At 42.9% G+C, this 17,723-nt stretch overlaps 1 long non-coding RNA gene across 1 annotated transcript in view; it reads right to left on the bottom strand.

The window, feature by feature from the left end:
• The window catches only part of LOC125459031 (uncharacterized), a 216,229-nt gene that overhangs the window by 183,538 nt on the left and 14,968 nt on the right, over positions 1-17,723 (bottom strand). The window lies entirely within an intron of this gene.

Raw genomic sequence — 17,723 nt, 5'->3', positions numbered from 1 at the left:
GTATTTTGCTTGAATGGGCAGATGTAGTTCTTTGTTTAACATATTGTCTAAATGATAGCTCCTTTCATGAACAGTACTCCCTTGATATTGTACTGGAGCAGCAGGCTGGATTTTAGAGTTCAAATGCTTGGTTGATGCTCCTAGCTCAGAGACAAAAATTAAACAAATTGACTCTTGACTAAAGCCTCTGTCAGAATTTCAGTCACTCAAAATGGATGTTTTTGGAGTTTTAAAACTTTACGGAAGAGAGATGAGCTGTTAATTCTGAACAGTTCAGCTGGATTTTACTGACAAATTAGGAGTCTCAAAGGCAGGTCAGAGAAAGAAATGAGTTATCTCTTCTGAGAAGGCCCACAAGCATGCAGTACTACTCAGCCCTTCAGGAAGCAGTGGCATGCCTTTCCCAGAGTCAGAGACCCAGGGTGCCAGTCATCAGTGAACAACTAATGTTTCAAACAGCAATTCTGCTGGGGAGGTCGTGGCTACCAACAGAATGACACTGACCACAGGGGCAATACCAGGGCTGACCACAGGCAAGTAATCGTGAAATGGGAGTCATGGAGCTGGAGTCACGGGGTGGGTGTAGGAGGGGTCATTTTACTGGGGTGAGAGTCAGCAGCAACGGTGGATGGGAAGGTCTTAAAGGCTCCCTCCTTCTCCACTATCTCATCTCACATGGAAAATGCAAGGAGGTCACACAGTTCTTACACACACACACACACACACACACACACACACACAGCGCCTGGCAACAGGGTCTCCCATAGGGTTCATACCAGCAGAGATAGAATGAGGTCTTTAATTGATCATGAATGCCTGTTAAAGGGTTTCAGTTGACAGCAGGGTAGAAACTCCAACCACAGGCCTTCCCACTCTGGTTTAATTCTGCTGGAGGCAGAATATTCATGGGATTCAGGAAAGCCACTGTTCCAGCAAATTAACCTTTTAATTGAACCCCATACCAACATGCCACAACATTTTATCCAACTTCTTTGTTTAAGCGCAAAAACATAGAGGAGTCGGCCATTCAGCCCATCAAGTCGGCTCCACCATTCAACATGATCATGGCTGATCATCCATTGCTGTAATCCGTTCCCACTCTCTTCCCATATCCTTTGCTTTCTTTTGCCTGAAGAATTCTATCTAAATCTTTCTGGAAACCATTCAATGTTTTGACATCAATTGTTTTCTGTGGCAGAGGATTCCACAGGTTCACTACTCTCTGAGTAAAGTTATTTCTCCACATCTCAGTTCTGAATGGCCTACACCATGTTTGTAGACTACGATCCCAGGGTTCCTGGCTCCATGGGTCATTGGGAACATCCTTCCTGCAACAGGGTGATCTTTTCTTATTAAAGTGTATAACACATAACATCATGTTGAGATTGTACAGAACATTGGCGAGGCCTATTCTGGAGTAATGTGTCCACTTATGGTCACCTCTGTTGTATGAAGGATGTTATTAAACTGGAGAAGGTTCAAAAAAGATTGACTAGATTATTGCTGGGAATGGAGGTTGTGAGTTATGAGGCGAGGCTGGATAGACCAGGACTTTTCTCACCTGCATGTAGAAGGTTGAGCGTTGACCTTATAGAGATTTATAAGATCGTGAGGGATATAGATAAGGTGAATGGCAGGTGTTCTATTACCTCGGGTGGGGGAGTTCAAAATTAGCGGCACATTTTGAAGGTGAGAGGAGAAAGATTTATAAAAAAACATTTTTGCAATTTTTTTAACTCAGAGAGTGGTTCGTGTGTGGATTGAACTGCCCAGAGGAAGTGGTGGTCTTGGGTACAGTTACAACATTTAAAAGACATTTGGATAAGCCCATGAATAAGAAATATTTGGAAGGATAAAGGCCAAGCACAGGCAGGTGGCATTGGTTTAGTTTGCAATTATGGTCGGCATGGACTAGTTGAACCGAAGTTCTGTTTCCATGTTGTACAACTCTATAACTCTACAAAATATTGTATTTTGAGAGGAGTCATATTGCACTCAAAACATTACCTCCATTTCTATCTCTATGCATGCTGCAAGATCTATTGGGTTTGCCTAGCAATATCTGCTTTAATTTGTGTTTTGAGAGATCTCTTTAAATGTTAATAACAATATATTTATACTATCACTGATAACAAAGTGTGGAGCTGGATGAACACAGCAGGCCAAGCAACATCTTAGGAGCACAAAAGCTGACGTTTCGGGCCTAGAGGCTTTATCAGAAATTTTTTCTGATGAAGGGTCTCGGCCCGAAATGTCAGCTTGAGTGGTCCTAAGATGCTGCTTGGGCTGCTGTGTTCAGCCAGCTCCACACTTTGTTATCTCAGATTCTCCAACACCCGCAGTTCCCATTATCTCTATTTATACCATCACTGTTCATTTTGTGACTCGCTTTGAACTTAATCATGCATTTTAAAATAAGCCATTGGGTCACAAAGGATCGGTGTTCCTAAAGCTTGTGATTTCAAATAAACCTGTTGGACTTGAACCTTGTGGCTTCTAAAAATTTATCAAACATTTTTTCAGCTAAGAACAATCCAATTAGCCCCACTACCCTGTTGTTACTCCAAAGCCTTTTAAATTTCTCCTGTTGAAGAATTTATCCAGTTCCGCACTGAAAGTGACGGTTGACTCTATTTCATCGTCCTTTCAGATCTTTACACATCAAAGAAGCAGCTCTTTGCGATGACTTAAATGGCCCTCAATACATCTAAAAGGATTTATAGATGTCCTGAGGAGGTTACAGTTGCTAAACTCATTCATTCATCCAAAATGGATACATAAAATTGAGAAGACTGAGAGGTGACCTTATTGAAACATATAAGATTCTGAGGGAACTGAACGAGGTAGATGCAGAGAGATTGCTTTCCCTTGTGGGTCACTCTAGGACCAGAGCGCATCATCTCAGAATAAGAGCTTGAACATTTAAGAAAGAGATTAGAAGAATTTCTTATCTGAGATGAGTAAATATGTGGAATTATTTACCACAGAGGGCTTTTGAGGTTGGGCTATTAAGTATGTTAGAGCATGAGATAGATTTTTAATCAGGAAGGGGATCAAGGGTATGGGGGAAAAGGCAGAGAAGTGGCTTTGAGGATTATTCAAATCAGCCATGTTCTCATTAAATGGTGGGGCAGTTTCGATGGGCTGAATGGTCTACTTCTGCTGCATTGTTCAGTCTTCTGGCCAAGTTCTTTCTCTGTTTTTTTTTCAATTAGATTTTGATAATACAACATGTTCATTTCTAAAAGAGACTACTTTTAAATGGAAAAGTAAAATTGTCACAGCAAAAATGAGGTGAGAACCATTGTTGGTGAGGTGAGATGAGATGAAGAATGGCAGAAAGGAGTCACTTGCACATATTGGCCCATTGGGTTGAATATTGAACTTTTGCATTCAGTAAGTACTTTCTGATGCCAGTGAATTCATTAGCTCCCTTTCAGAATGTCAAATTCTAGCAGCCAAAGTCCAGAGTGATGGATATATTATGAATAATCACATTGTCAGCGATGTAAAATATTGAAGCAAAACATCCATTGTTGTCATTTCCTCATGTAGCATGCTTCATGGTTTGCAGATGTACGCTCAGTTGCTGTGATTTGAAACTGAAGGAAATGACAAACCAACTTCTACATTTGTCACCTAACTGTGAACCTGATTTCGGCGCTCACATTTCAACAACAATGTGCCTTTCCTGTACATAGTCCCTATCATGTCATGAAACATTTCAAGCATTTCACTGAAATATTGTCAAGCCAAATTTGACATTTTGATTTGATTTCTTATTGTCAAATGTACCTAGGTACTGTCAAAAAAGTTTTGCTTTGCGCGCAGTACATGCAAAGGTCATAGAGTGATTGAACAGTGAGGAACAGAAAATACAGCGACAAAGAAGGTTCACAAAAAGCAAGATCAACGTTACATTTGAAATTTGAGGAATCCATTCAGCGGTCTAATAACAGCGGGGAAGAAGCTGACCTTGAGCCTGTTGGCACACGCATTTAAGCTTTTGCCTGATGGAAGAGGTTGGAGGAGATTATAACCGGGGTGGGAGGGGTCTTTGATGATATTGACTGCCTTTCTGAGGTTGTGAGAAATAGAGGGAGGCACTTAAGGGGATATCAGAAAAGTGGCCAGAGGCTTAAATACTGTAATAAATTTTCAGGAACAGCTCAGGGAAAGATAGATAGGTGGAGAGGTTTATAGATAGAATCCTAGAGGTCAGGAACTAGACAGTTTCATCTGGACAGAAGGGATGAAGAAAATTAAATAGATTTAGAACCAGAGGGCACAATTTTTAAGTTTTGCAAAAGAAGCAAATGTGAGTTGAGAAAAAGATTTCACATACTTAGGGTGTGGAATGCATTGCCTGGAAATGTGGTGAAGCAGCTCATTTGAGGCATTCAAGGGGACAATGGTTAATTATTTGACTAGAATTACTGTGCAAGGTTCAAGGGAAAAAAACTAGGAGATTGACACTCTGTCAAAATACTCAGATGGCTGGTGTAATTGCAACGGGCCGAATGGCCTCTTGCTGCACTGTAACACTTCTGTAATTCTGCGACAGCTGAAAGCAGAACCAGCACACTTGCAACAGTGTTGGTCATGAGTGAGCAGGAGGCTAGGATTGCAGGATCATAGTCACACAACTGGAAGGGATTACAGAACTGGGAAAAGCCAAGATCACAAGGAGTCAGAAATATAAAATTTTGAAACTCGATTGGATTAGATGCAAATGGAGGTCTTCAACCACAGGTGACATACGAGTGTGTTTGAGGAAAGCGATGACACACGCATAAGATGTTAAAGGGGGTGGAAGAATAAACACTACGCAAGAAATTAAAACATGAACAGTCAAGCCGCAGGTAAAGCCTTGTGTGAGGTTTTCAGCATCAAACAGTGTCAGTCCTTTATTCCCACCATTTCACATCTGAGTCATACTCACATCTTGGGCCCCATAATTAAAAATTGAGGGTACAAATGTTATATTAATGCATCAATATTTAATGCATTGCAGTGCACATCATTTTAACGAAAGCATCAACCCATTTAAAATACAGATAACAAGTTGAAGAGCTGAATGAACACAACAAGCCAGGCAGCATCAGAGGAGCAGGAAAGCTAATGTTTCGGGTCTGAAGAAGGGTCCAGCCCTGAAACATTAGCTTTCTGGCTCCTCTGATACTGCTTGGCCTGTTGTATTCATCCAGCTGTACACTTTGTTATCTCAGATTCTCCAGCATCCGCAGCTCCTACAATCTTATTTCAGATACAATTGCGTGAGCATACAGAAATGTTGTCGGCCATTGTTCAGAATGGTAACATCTAATATAAGATTGTATGAATTATACTTGTTATATTTGGGGACTCAGCTTGTGCCTTACTTGTGTCAGCATCATAACTCATTATCGACCGCCCACAAACATTTCCATGGGTAGCAATGGATAAACTAGTCAAGCCCTGCTCAGATGGTTAGCCTCATAATGAATGCATTCAAATGGAAATATTCTAAAGATGAGCCCTGAGGACCTGAAGAGATGGTGCTGTGGCAATGTTTTCTGGCAACTTGTCTCATAGTGAGATTGTCCTTGAGATGAACTATCATTGCTACATCATCTCAGAAGCAACTGGACTTTATAGTTTGTGTGTATGGCTACCTCGTGCTATATTGTTGTTGGTGGGCGGCCTAGGATGGTTTGGGGAGTAGTGGGTGGATATTGTTTTCATTACCGCCCAATAACAAGTACCCGGGGCTTCTACGCTTAGGTTGATTGGGGAAAGGACGTTGGCATGCTCACAATCTGTGCCCATAGTCAAGGGGGAATGAGAGCAACTGTGCTTGGATCAGTGATTCCGGCTGCTGTCTTCATGCCATGGGCACATTTGCTGTGCTTGGTCAGGGCTTGAGGCCTGATTTCCATCTCCTGCCCACCAACAACAGGTTTCTGACAATTTCCACCAGTTTGTTCCATAATTTACACAACACAGTGAGCATAACTTATCCCTCAGAAATAATGGGAACTGCAGATGCTGGAGAATTCAAGGTAATAAAGTGTGAAGCTGGATAAACACTGCAGGCCCAGTAGCATCTCAGCAGTACACCTTGAATTTTCCAAAAGCCCCAATATTCAAAGTTTGCTGAATTGTTTCGGCACATTTTGATCAGTTGGGAAAGAAAAAGTGAGAGGCAAAAATAAGTTGCTGGGAAAGCTCAGCAGGTCTGGCAACATAGAACATAGAAGAACATAGAATATAAAACAGTACAGCACAGTACAGGCCCTTCGGCCGTCGATGTTGTGCCGACCTCTCATACCGATCTCAAGCCCATCTAACCTACACTATTCCATGTACGTCCATATGCTTATCCAATGACGATTTAAATATACCTAAAGTTGGCGAATCTACTACCATTGCAGGCAAAGCGTTCCATTCCCTTACTACTCTCTGAGTAAAGAAACTACCTCTGACATCTGTCCTATATCTTTCACCCCTCAATTTAAAGCTATGCCCCCTCGTGCTCGCCGTCACCATCCTAGGAAAAAGGCTCTCCCTATCCACCCTATCTAAACCTCTGATTATTTTATATGTTTCAATTAAGTCACCTCTCAACCTTCTTCTCTCTCATGAGAACAGCCTCAAGTCCCTCAGCCTTTCCTCGTAAGACCTTCCCTCCATACCAGGCAACATCCTAGTAAATCTCCTCTGCACCCTTTCCAAAGCTTCCACATCCTTCTTATAATGCGGTGACCAGAACTGTACACAATACTCCAAGTCCAGCCGCACCAGAGTTTTGCACAGCTTCACCATAACCTCTTGGTTCCGGAACTCGATCCCTCTATTAATAAAAGCTGAAACACTGTATGCCTTCTTAACAGCCCTGTCAACCTGGGTGGCAAATTTCAAGGATCTATGTACATGGACACCGAGATCTCTCTGCTCATCTACACTACTAAGAGTCTTACCATTAGCCCTGTACTTTGCCTTCTGGTTACTCCTACCAAAGTGCATCATCTCACACTTGTCTGCATTAAACTCCATTTGCCACCTTTCAGCCCAGCTCTGCAGCTTATCTACGTCTCTCTGCAACCTACAGCATCCTTCGTCAATATCCACGACTCCACCAACCTTAGTGTCATCTGCAAATTTACTAACCCATCCTTCTACGCCCTCATCCAGGTCATTTATAACAATGACAAACAGCAGTGGACCCAACAGCGACCCTTGCGGTACACCACTAGTAACTGGTCTCCAGGATGAACATTTCCCATCAACTACCACCCTCTGTCTTCTTTCAGCAAGACAATTTCCGATCCAAACTGCTATATCTCCCACAATTCCATTTCTCCGCATTTTGTACAATAGCCTATTGTGGGGAACCTTATCGAACGCCTTGCTGAAATCCATAAACTCCACATCAACCGGTTTACTCTCATCTACCTGTTTGGTCACTTTCTCAAAGAACTCAATAAGGTTTGTGAGGCACGACCTTCCCTTCACAAAACCGTGCTGACTATCCCTAATCAATTTATTCTTTTCTAGATGATTATAAATCCTATCCCTTATAACCTTTTCCAACACTTCACCAACAACTGAAGTAAATCTCACTTGTCTATAATTACCAGGGCTGTCTCTACTCCCCTTCTTGAACAGGGGAACCACATTTGCCATCCTCCAGTCATCTGGCACAATGCCTGTAGACAATGACGAGTTAAAGATCAATGCCAGAACATCTTAGATACCAAATCCATTTTGAGGTCTATCTTGTGAATTATTTCTTATTTCCCTATGAACAATATTCTTTGTCATGTATCCAAGACACAACTACAGTTTAACATCAAATTGCTGATAATTATTATGCAAGGGACTGTCACTGCTTCATAAGAAAAGCTGCACACAAGTCATTTGTCTAGTTTATCTCATGCATTGCGTGGAATTAGCAAGTTGCCCCTTTGAGAATGAAATCAATTTGAACTCTTATCGTTTGTTGGCAAAATGCTGAGGAAGTGATTGCAGACGTAAGTAAAATTAGCAATCAAAAAACATCCATCTGCTAAAACATAAGCAATATTATGGTTAAGGTTATTATTAATATGTTCTGCTTTACCCAGGGTTCCACTCACTGATTTCTTCTTCTAAATCACCGTTTAGAATTAAATTTCAAATTCTGTACAGCCTTTTTTCAACATATTTCAAAAATGAGGCACCTGATTGCACTTTATTCTAAATCCGTCAACGAGCCTTTATACGAAGTCTCAACAGCTTTTCTTCCTCATGCAATTAGAATGCTAACATGCCACAATATTTTGAGAGGACAATTCAAACAATGGACATTGTAAACTGTGTGGAATCAAACTTATCCAAGCAGTCAGTAACTGAAGTTGCCATAGAATCAATGAATCACTGCCATGTGAGAGCAGACCATTCGGCCCATTTGAGTCCAGGCTGATCCTCTGAAGAGCATCCCACCCAGACCCACCCCCATCCCTGTAACTTTGAACTTCCCATGGGTAACACACCTCGCCTATATACCCCTGGATACTACAGATAATTTAGCATGACCCATCCACCTAACCTGCACATCTTTAGACTGTGGGAGGAAACTGGAGAGCCAGGAGGAAAGCCATGCAGGCACAGGGAGAATGTGCAAGCTTCATACATACATTCTTCTAAGAGTTGAAGCAAACCCAGGTCCATGGAGTCGTGAAGCAGTAGTTCTAACCACTCAGCCACCGAACATTTAGATTATGGAAGAAACATTAGCAAAATACTTAACTGGCTATATTATTTTATACGAATAAACTTTAGATCACGTGAAAACCCCTTGAATAGAACATAGAACATAGGACATTACAACACAGTACAGACCCTTCGGCCCTCAATGTTGCGTCGACCTGTGAAACTAGTCTGAAGCCCATCTAACCTCCACTATTCCATTATCGCCCAGTGAATATATCCTCCCTCACATCTTCTTTGTTCATCAGTCTTGTCCTCACTGATTCACTTTGGCTTCTGGTCAGATCACGCCTCTGTCTTAAAATTCCAATTCTTGAGTCGAAACCCTTTTGTGGCCTCCCTGTACCATTCTCTGGCCTATGACTCTTTGCACTCCTCCAATTCCAGCTTCTAGCGCAACTTCTGTTTTAATCACTCTGCCATTGGAAGCTGTGCCTTCAGCTGACTCAGCCTTAAGATCCAAAATTCCGTTCCATCTTGCCTCCCTCACCATCTTTAAGATATTCTTTTAAAATTGCCGCTTTGACCACATTTGTGGTCCCTTTGTTTCATGTGATGTCATGTTTTCTCTAATAATTCTTTCACAAAGCATTTCATGATAATTTTGTTTCACTAAAGGCACTTTAAAAATCCACTTTGTTATTTCTGTCAAACAGGCCCATAGGTTAATGAACTTTTAAGCAACATGCTTCTCTGATCTGTATCAATTTATGTAAAGTAAAACTAAATGAATCCTTCATGGAATCAGACCTAAAACATCATAACATTCCTGTTTCAATGCTTTTTATTCCCCCTGTGGGCGATGCCCATATTAAGAAGTCCATTGGCAAAGCTAAGGTCAATTGTAAGTGCAAGGCAAGGAAAGGTGAGTCAAATCTATCAAGGAGCATCAAAGGTTGACATCCACACACTTCTGATATTATGAATTGTTCACTTTCATTGAGAGCTGAGGTGTTAGTTGTACCTTGGCTCAATGGTAACTTAGCATTCAGATCTCTGAGGCCAGCATCTTAGCACTTCATGATGTAGGGATGAGTTTCCAAATGTCAGTGGAGTTGGGAATGGGCTGATAACTGTGCTCCTGGATGAGGGGGTGCACTGGATCCTATTGCCTTGGGGTCAATTTGCGACGGGTATAGGTCCTGACGGAGAATTCCACTCACTGACATTTGACAGTTCCATAAGCTGGCTAACCACGGAATCACAGGATTGTTATGGTGTATAACAAGGCCATTCAGCCCATCGTGAACAAAAACAGAAGTTGCTGGAAAAGCTCAGCAGGTCTGGCAGCATCTGTGCTGAGTTTTTCCAGCGATTTCTGTTTTTGTTCATGATTTACAGCATCCGCAGTTCGTTTGGTTTTCATTAGCCCATCATGCCTGCACTAGTTCTTTGCCTGGTGCCAGTCTCTAGCTTTTCCCCCAAATCCCTGTACTATATTTCCATTGACATATTCATCCAATTCCTTCGTGAATGCCTCAGTTAAACCTGCCTCAACCACATTTCCAACCAAGCCCTAACTACTGACCATACAAGGAGTTTAGAGACAAGGCATTAATGAGATTTTTTTAAGGGACAATCGTGGAAATGGATTTGCCATTTATTTTCCCCAAAGCCAAACAGTCTGAAGCACATTAGTAGATATCTGTCAGGCTCACCACAAAAACAAAAATGTTTCAATCTGTAATTTTGGATATCTGGAGGGATCAATCCACTGTGTTGAGTTCTGTTCTCAAATTGCTTCAGTTTCCATGGCCACCTTGTGCCTTTTTTATCCTCCTGGTCTTTCATGAATTATATAGAAACGTAGAAGAAAAGAACAGGATGAGGCCATTTGGCCCTTCGAGTCTGCTCTGTCATTCTTCACGATCATGGCTGATCATCCAACTCAATAGCCTAATCCTGCTTTCTCCCCATAACCTTGAATCCCATTCACCCCAAGTGTTATATCTCATCGCCTCTTGAATACATTCAGTGTTTGGGCATCACCTACATCATGTGGTAATTAATTCAACAGGCTCACCGCTCTTTGGGTGAAGAAATGTCTCCTCAACTCCGTCCTAAATTGTCTACCCTGAATCCTCAGACTGTGAACCCTTGTTCTGGACACACCCACCATCAGGAACATCCTCCCTGCATCTACCCTGTCCAGTCCTGTTAGAATTTTGTAAGTCTTTATGAGAAACCCCCTCATTCGTCTGAACTCCAGCGAAAACAATCCCAACCTAGACAATCTATCTCATACTTCAGACCCACCATCCCCAAAAGGGTCTAGGCCCGAAATGTCAGCTTTCCTGGTCCTGTGATGCTGCTGGCCTGCTGTGTTCATCCAGCTTTACATCTTGTTATCTCAGATTCTCCAACATCTGCAATTTCTACTATCTCTGAAACAATTTTATCCCCAGAATCAGCCTGGTAAACCTTCGCTGCACTCCCTCGAGAGCAAGAGCGTCCTTCCTCAGAAACAAGACCAAAACTGCACACAATATTCTAGGTGTGGCCTCCCCAAGGCCCTGTATAACTGCAACAACACATCCCTGCTCCTGTACTCCAAACCTCTCACAATGAAAGCCAACATACCGTTTGCCTTCTTTACCACCTGCTGCGAACATGCCTGCCTTCAGCAACTGGCGCACAAGGACATCTAGGTCCTGCTGCACACTTCTCCCTCCCGATTAACAGCCATTCAGGCATTAATCTGCCTTCTTGTTTTTTTTTTTGCTTCTGAAGTGAATAACCTCACATTTATCCAAATGATACTGCATTTCCCATTGATTTGCCCACTCACCCAACCTGTCCCGATCATGCTGAAGGATCTTTGCAATCTTGTCACAGTTCACCCTCCCACCCAACTTGGTATCATATGCAAACTTTGAGATATTACATTTTGTTCCCTCATCCAAATTATTAATATATATTGTGACCAGCTGGGGTCCCAGCACCGATCCCTGGGGCACCCCACTAGTTGCTGCCTGCCAGTTTGAAAAGGACCTATTAATTCATATTTCTTGTTTCCTCTCTGCCAACTAGTTTCCTACCCATTTCAAAACACTTGCCCCAATCCCATGCTCTTTAATCTTTCACATTAATCTCTTATTTAGGACTTTTTAAAGTGCTTTCTGAAGATCCAAATTTATTACATTGACTCGCACCCCTTGTCAACTCTACTTGTTACATTTTCGTAGAATTTCAACAGATTTTTCAAGCATGATTTCTTTTCCATAAATCCATGCTGACTCTTTCTGATCCTGCTGCTACTTTCTAAATGCTCTGCTATTGAATCCTTGACAATGAATTCAAGAATTTTCTCCATTACCGTTGGTAGGCTCACCAGTCTATAATTCCCTGTTTTATCTCTACCTCCCTTTTTGAATACTGGAGTGACGTTAGCCACCCTCCAATCTGCAGGGTCTGTTCCAGAGGCTATAGAATCCTGGAAGATGACCACCAATGCATCCACTATTTCTAGAGATACTTCCTTAAGTACTGTGAGATGTCGATTATCAGGCCCTTGGGATTTATTGGTCTTACATCCCAATATATTTCCCATTATGATTTCTTTACCAATATTGATCTTCCTCAGTTCTTCCCTGTCACTAAATTTTGCATCCACCAACAATTCCAGCGCCTGATTTGTGCCGTCTTTTGTCAGGACAGAATCAAAGAGCGCATTCAGTTGTTCAGCCATTTCTTTGTCTGTTTCTGTCTGTGGGGGGCCTACATTTGTCGTTATCAATCTCTTTCACTTCATATACCTGCAGAACCTCTTAACGTCAGTCTTTACCTTCCCTGCAAGCTTATTATGGTACTCTATTAGCCTCTTCATAATCAATCCCTCGGTCCTTCTTTGCTGAATTCTAAACTGCTTCCGATCCTCACATTTATTATTTTTCTTGGCCAGTCTGTATGCTGTTGCCTGGTCCTTCAGCATGATTGTGACAGTTACCAACTTGGCTGCTGTCTGCTTTTGTTTCCGGAACCAGGCAGGCAGTTCCTGCTGTGTTCTAAGCTCATCTTCTTCCCAACCAACCACTCTAGTGTGATTCAGCCTAAGCATGGAAACCTGGAGCTTTAAAAATCAAGACTTTGAGCTCAAATGTCAGTTTGATACTTTTGTGTAGTATTGAAGAAGGATTACACAGTCCTGAATGCCCTTTTAATGGAGGCCACCTTTCCCCTGTAAAATAAAATAGCCCGATTTGTGGAAAGCAGCAGGGTTCACTTAATATACCAACAAACATTTATAAATCCCTCAACTATCAGGTGAAATGGGCGTTAATTGATTGTTGGAACAGGACTTTGTCACATGTAAACTGAATGTTACATTTTTTATGACAGTGACTGTACTTCAACAGTAAATAATAGGTGATTAGATGCTTTGGGAAATCCCAAAGTCACAAAAAACACAAAATCGCGCATGGGAAGACAGCAGAGGAAAGTGATAGATGAGGGAAAAGATGCACAAAGAGTGAATCCTTTGCAGTGGTTTCCCAACTTACCAATGCCTGACTTACAAGCCAGATCATATATTACTGTTAATCTTAAGATTTTGACATGTGTTTGCTGGTACTTAGAGTGGGTATTTTCTTGTGTTACAATTTGCATACAAATTGACTTACATTCAGCAACGGAGCTCGTTAGTAACCTGAGGGCATCCTTGTCTGATAAGTGCACAAACCAGTGCCGTGAAAGTGGTTAAATGTGGGCAAGATCTCACCCCTCAGAACTTCAAGATTACATCTGTTCTCTACCTCTCAAAAATACCTAGACTGTGAGCCTTTTTCTCAATTCCTACATACTTAACATCGAAGCGAATCTGATATTACCACTGGGTAGGCTGTGAGTCAGTTAGCAGGAAGCATAGATATATCATCATCAAGCAGAGAAAAGAAGGAGGAATTGAATGCACCTTGTACCCTCAATCCTACTTCCCAGCAAAAGGTCGAAAAGGGAACTTAGGGTGAACAGGAATGTTCTGACTGAAAATGGGTTGGAAACCGACTCAATCATGTTTTTGAAGACACAATCTTATTTGGACTTTGAAAGAAAACAAACCTGTGGCTGTAGAAGGGAAGGGCAGGAGGCCGTGAGAATAATTAGATAAATCTTTAAGCAATACAGCTTGCCAAATGACCCTCTTTCAAACTGTATGAGTCAATTTCAATGCAGAGACTGGTGAGGACATTAAATTCCCTCCCAGCCAAGTTTGGAAGCAGAATTCATAACAATCTTTAAAAAGATAGCAGAGAAGTATTTGGAAAATAGGTTGATATAAAGTCAGGGCAAATTGACAAAATGCAGTGCTCTTTCAGAGTGCGGGCTCAATAACCTAAACAGCTTTCTCTTGCAAAGTATCTATTAGGGTTGCACTAAAAATGGGAGGATGATCAGTTGTTTTTTTACCCCACTTTGCAACCTGTTCTGCATATGTTATTTCCCTCAGAATAGACCCTGACAACCAAGATTGTGAGTTCAAGTGCCATTTCAGAAACTTCAGTGCAAACATTAAAGCTGGCATTTGGCACAGCTGAAGGAATGCTGTGTTGTTTGGTAGGGGTGGGGGGGAGATGGAGATGCGGGGCAGTGCTGTCTTTCGGATGAAACGTAGCCAAGGCCACTTCTGTTCTCTCAGGCAATTTTATACTATTTTGGAGGCGAGCAGGGGGAATTATCTTCAATGGCTTCAACAATAAGCTCCTGCACCAAGTTCACATATTAGTTTTTGTATCAAAAAGCACTCTGCAGGAGAAACCAGTAAAATTGGCAAATGAGACATATGGGTCCCAGTCATATTTTAGTCCAAAATGGAGCTCTCATACATCCAATGCATTAATTTCCTGTGTTTAATAGTTTGTTCCTGGGTTTTCCTCTGGGTGAATATTTAGTTTCTAAGAGCTGTCAATCAAAAGAGGGAATGGACAATTCTATCCTGTAGTTCACAATGAACAACTCTACATGGATTGATCCTTTAAAAAGTTGAACCTTAATTTCAGACTTTCATGCCCTATTTTGGAAACATATTGCGATATGTTGACACCTCAAACCAGGAATCAATCTCAAAATTCAATAACGGCAAAGTAGCATGGTGATTACTCAAAATATCCGATTCTGTCGATCTACTTTCATAAGTATGTGAACAGGAGGCTATCACTCCCCAAGCCTGATCTACCATTAACGTCAGTCACAGCTGATCTGTATGGTAGTGCCATTTTTTAAGGAGATCCTACGAGGCAGGTAGAGGCTGTCTGCCCTACCAATTCTGCACCAACACTCAGTTCCTGTAAACGCACATTAACCATGGCCAATCCACTTAACCTGCACATCCTTGGCCTGTGGGAGGTGTGTCAAGGTTCTGTTTAAATGAGCAATAACTCACTGCAAAGCCCCGGAGCTGTGCAAAAATGAAGAGGCACACAAAGTCTTTGCAAACAATGGTTATCCTAATAGCTTCACCCACCAATCCTAGCAAACAAACAACACCAAGAAGACACGGTATACTCCAATACACTGACCACACTATCCTATGTTAGAAACATCAGAACTGGCTACAAGACTGCCACAGTCCCTTGGAATGCAGAAAGAACACAAACTGACTGCCATGCTTTGCCAGTTACTTTAGAAAATGATAGACCCTATTCCCACAACGAGCAGGACAAATGTGTGATAAAAATACCATGCAGCAGCTACAAGAAATACTATGTAGGATAGATGAGCAGGAAACTCACCACCAGGTGACATGAGCACCAACTCACAGTAAAACAGCATGACCAACTCTCCTCCATTTCATCCACTCTGATAATAGAAGGCCATCAATTTGACTGGGACAAAGTTACAGTACGAGATCAATCAAGATAAAGACAAGCCCAACACCTTCCACCCCAACCTTCAGTTCACCTGGGCCATCTCCAGCACATCCCTCACCTTCCTGGGCCTCTCAGTCTCCATCTCAGGCAACCAGCTTGTAACTGATGTCCATTTCAAGCCCACTGACTCCCACAGCTACCTAGAATACACCTCCTCCCACCCATCCTCCTGCAAAAATTCCATCTCCTATTCCCAATTCTTCCGCCTCTGCCGCATCTGCTCCCAGGATGAGGTATTCCACTCCCGCACATCCCAGATGTCCAAGTTCTTCGAGGATCGCAACTTTCCCCCCACAGTGATCGAGAACGCCCTTGACCGTGTCTCCCGCATTTCCCGCAACACATCCCTCACACCCCGCCCCCGCCACAACCGCCCAAAGAGGATCCCCCTCGTTCTCACACACCACCCCACCAACCTCCGGATACAACGCATCATCCTCCAACACTTCCGCCATCTACAATCCGACCCCACCACCCAAGACATTTTTCCATCCCCACCCTTGTCTGCTTTCCGGAGAGACCACTCTCTCCGTGACTCCTTTGTTCGCTCCACACTGCCCTCCAACCCCACCACACCCTGCACCCTCCCCTGCAACCGCAGGAAATGCTACACTTGCCCCCACACTTCCTCCCTCACCCCTATCCCAGGCCCCAAGATGACTTTCCATATTAAGCAGAGGTTCACCTGCACATCTGCCAATGTGGTATACTGTATCCATTGTACCCGGTGTGGCTTCCTCTACATTGGGGAAACCAAGCGGAGGCTTGGGGACCGCTTTGCAGAACACCTCCGCTCAGTTCGCAACAAACAACTGCACTTCCCAGTCGCGAACCATTTCCACTCCCCCTCCCATTCTTTAGATGACATGTCCATCATGGGCCTCCTGCAGTGCCACAATGATGCCACCCGAAGGTTGCAGGAACAGCAACTCATATTCCGCATGGGAACCCTGCAGCCCAATGGTATCAATGTGGACTTCACCAGCTTCAAAATCTCCCCTTCCCCCACCGCATCCCAAAACCAGCCCAGCTCTTCCTCCCCACCCACTGCATCCCAAAACCAGTCCAACCTGTCTCTGCCTCCCTAACCGGTTCTTCCTCTCACCCATCCCTTCCTCCCACCCCAAGCCGCACCCCCATCTACCTACTAACCCCATCCCACCTCCTTGACCTGTCCGTCTTCCCTGGACTGACCTATCCCCTCCCCACCTCCCCACCTATACTCTCCTCTCCACCTATCTTCTTTACTCTCCATCTTCGGCCCGCCTCCCCCTCTCTCCCTATTTATTCCAGTTCCCTCTCCCCATCCCCCTCTCTGATGAAGGGTCTAGGCCCGAAACGTCAGCTTTTGTGCTCCTGAGATGGTAGTGTCCATACCTCTGAGCCAGGTTCAAGTCCCACCTGCTCCAGAGATATGTAACAACATATCTGACCAAGTTGGTTAGAAAATATCTAAACCGATGTTTCCTTGCAGTGTGCACCACTGTTCATCGACAGCAAAACTTCATTAATTCAAGCCTCTTTCCATTGGTGGAAAACCACAAGACAGAGGAACTGAATTTGGCCATTCAGCCCATCAGATCTGCTCGATCATTCAAACAGATCATGGCTGATCTGATAATCCTCCATTCCATTTTCCTACCTTTTCCCTATAACATTTGATTCCTTCACAGACAAAAATCCACATGTCTCAGCCTTGAGAAGACTGAACAGCCCAGCCTCAACACGGATTGAGCTGTGTCCTCATTTGTTTGTCATTTATATAGATGATTTGGTTGAGAATATAAAAGGCAAGGTTAGTAGGTTTGGGGATGATTACAAAATTGGTGGTATAGTAGATAGTGAAGAAGGTTTTCTAAGATTACAAAGGGATCTTCATCAAATGGATCAATGGGCTGAAAAATGGCAGATGGAGCTCAATCTGGATAGATGTGAGGTACAGCATTTTGGCGCAACAAACAAGGGTAGGGTTTATACAATTAATGGTCGAGTCTTGGATACTGTTGCAGAACAGAGTGACCCAGGGGTGCAGGTACATAATTCTTTAAAGTTTGCATCACCAGTAGGCAGGGTGGTTAGAAAGGCATTTGGCACACTTGCCTTCATTGCCCAATGCTGGGACATCACATT

This window comes from Stegostoma tigrinum, chromosome 15 (assembly GCF_030684315.1).
Source record: "Stegostoma tigrinum isolate sSteTig4 chromosome 15, sSteTig4.hap1, whole genome shotgun sequence".
NCBI lineage: Eukaryota > Metazoa > Chordata > Chondrichthyes > Orectolobiformes > Stegostomatidae > Stegostoma > Stegostoma tigrinum.
This window is presented reverse-complemented; position numbering and strand designations above follow the sequence as displayed.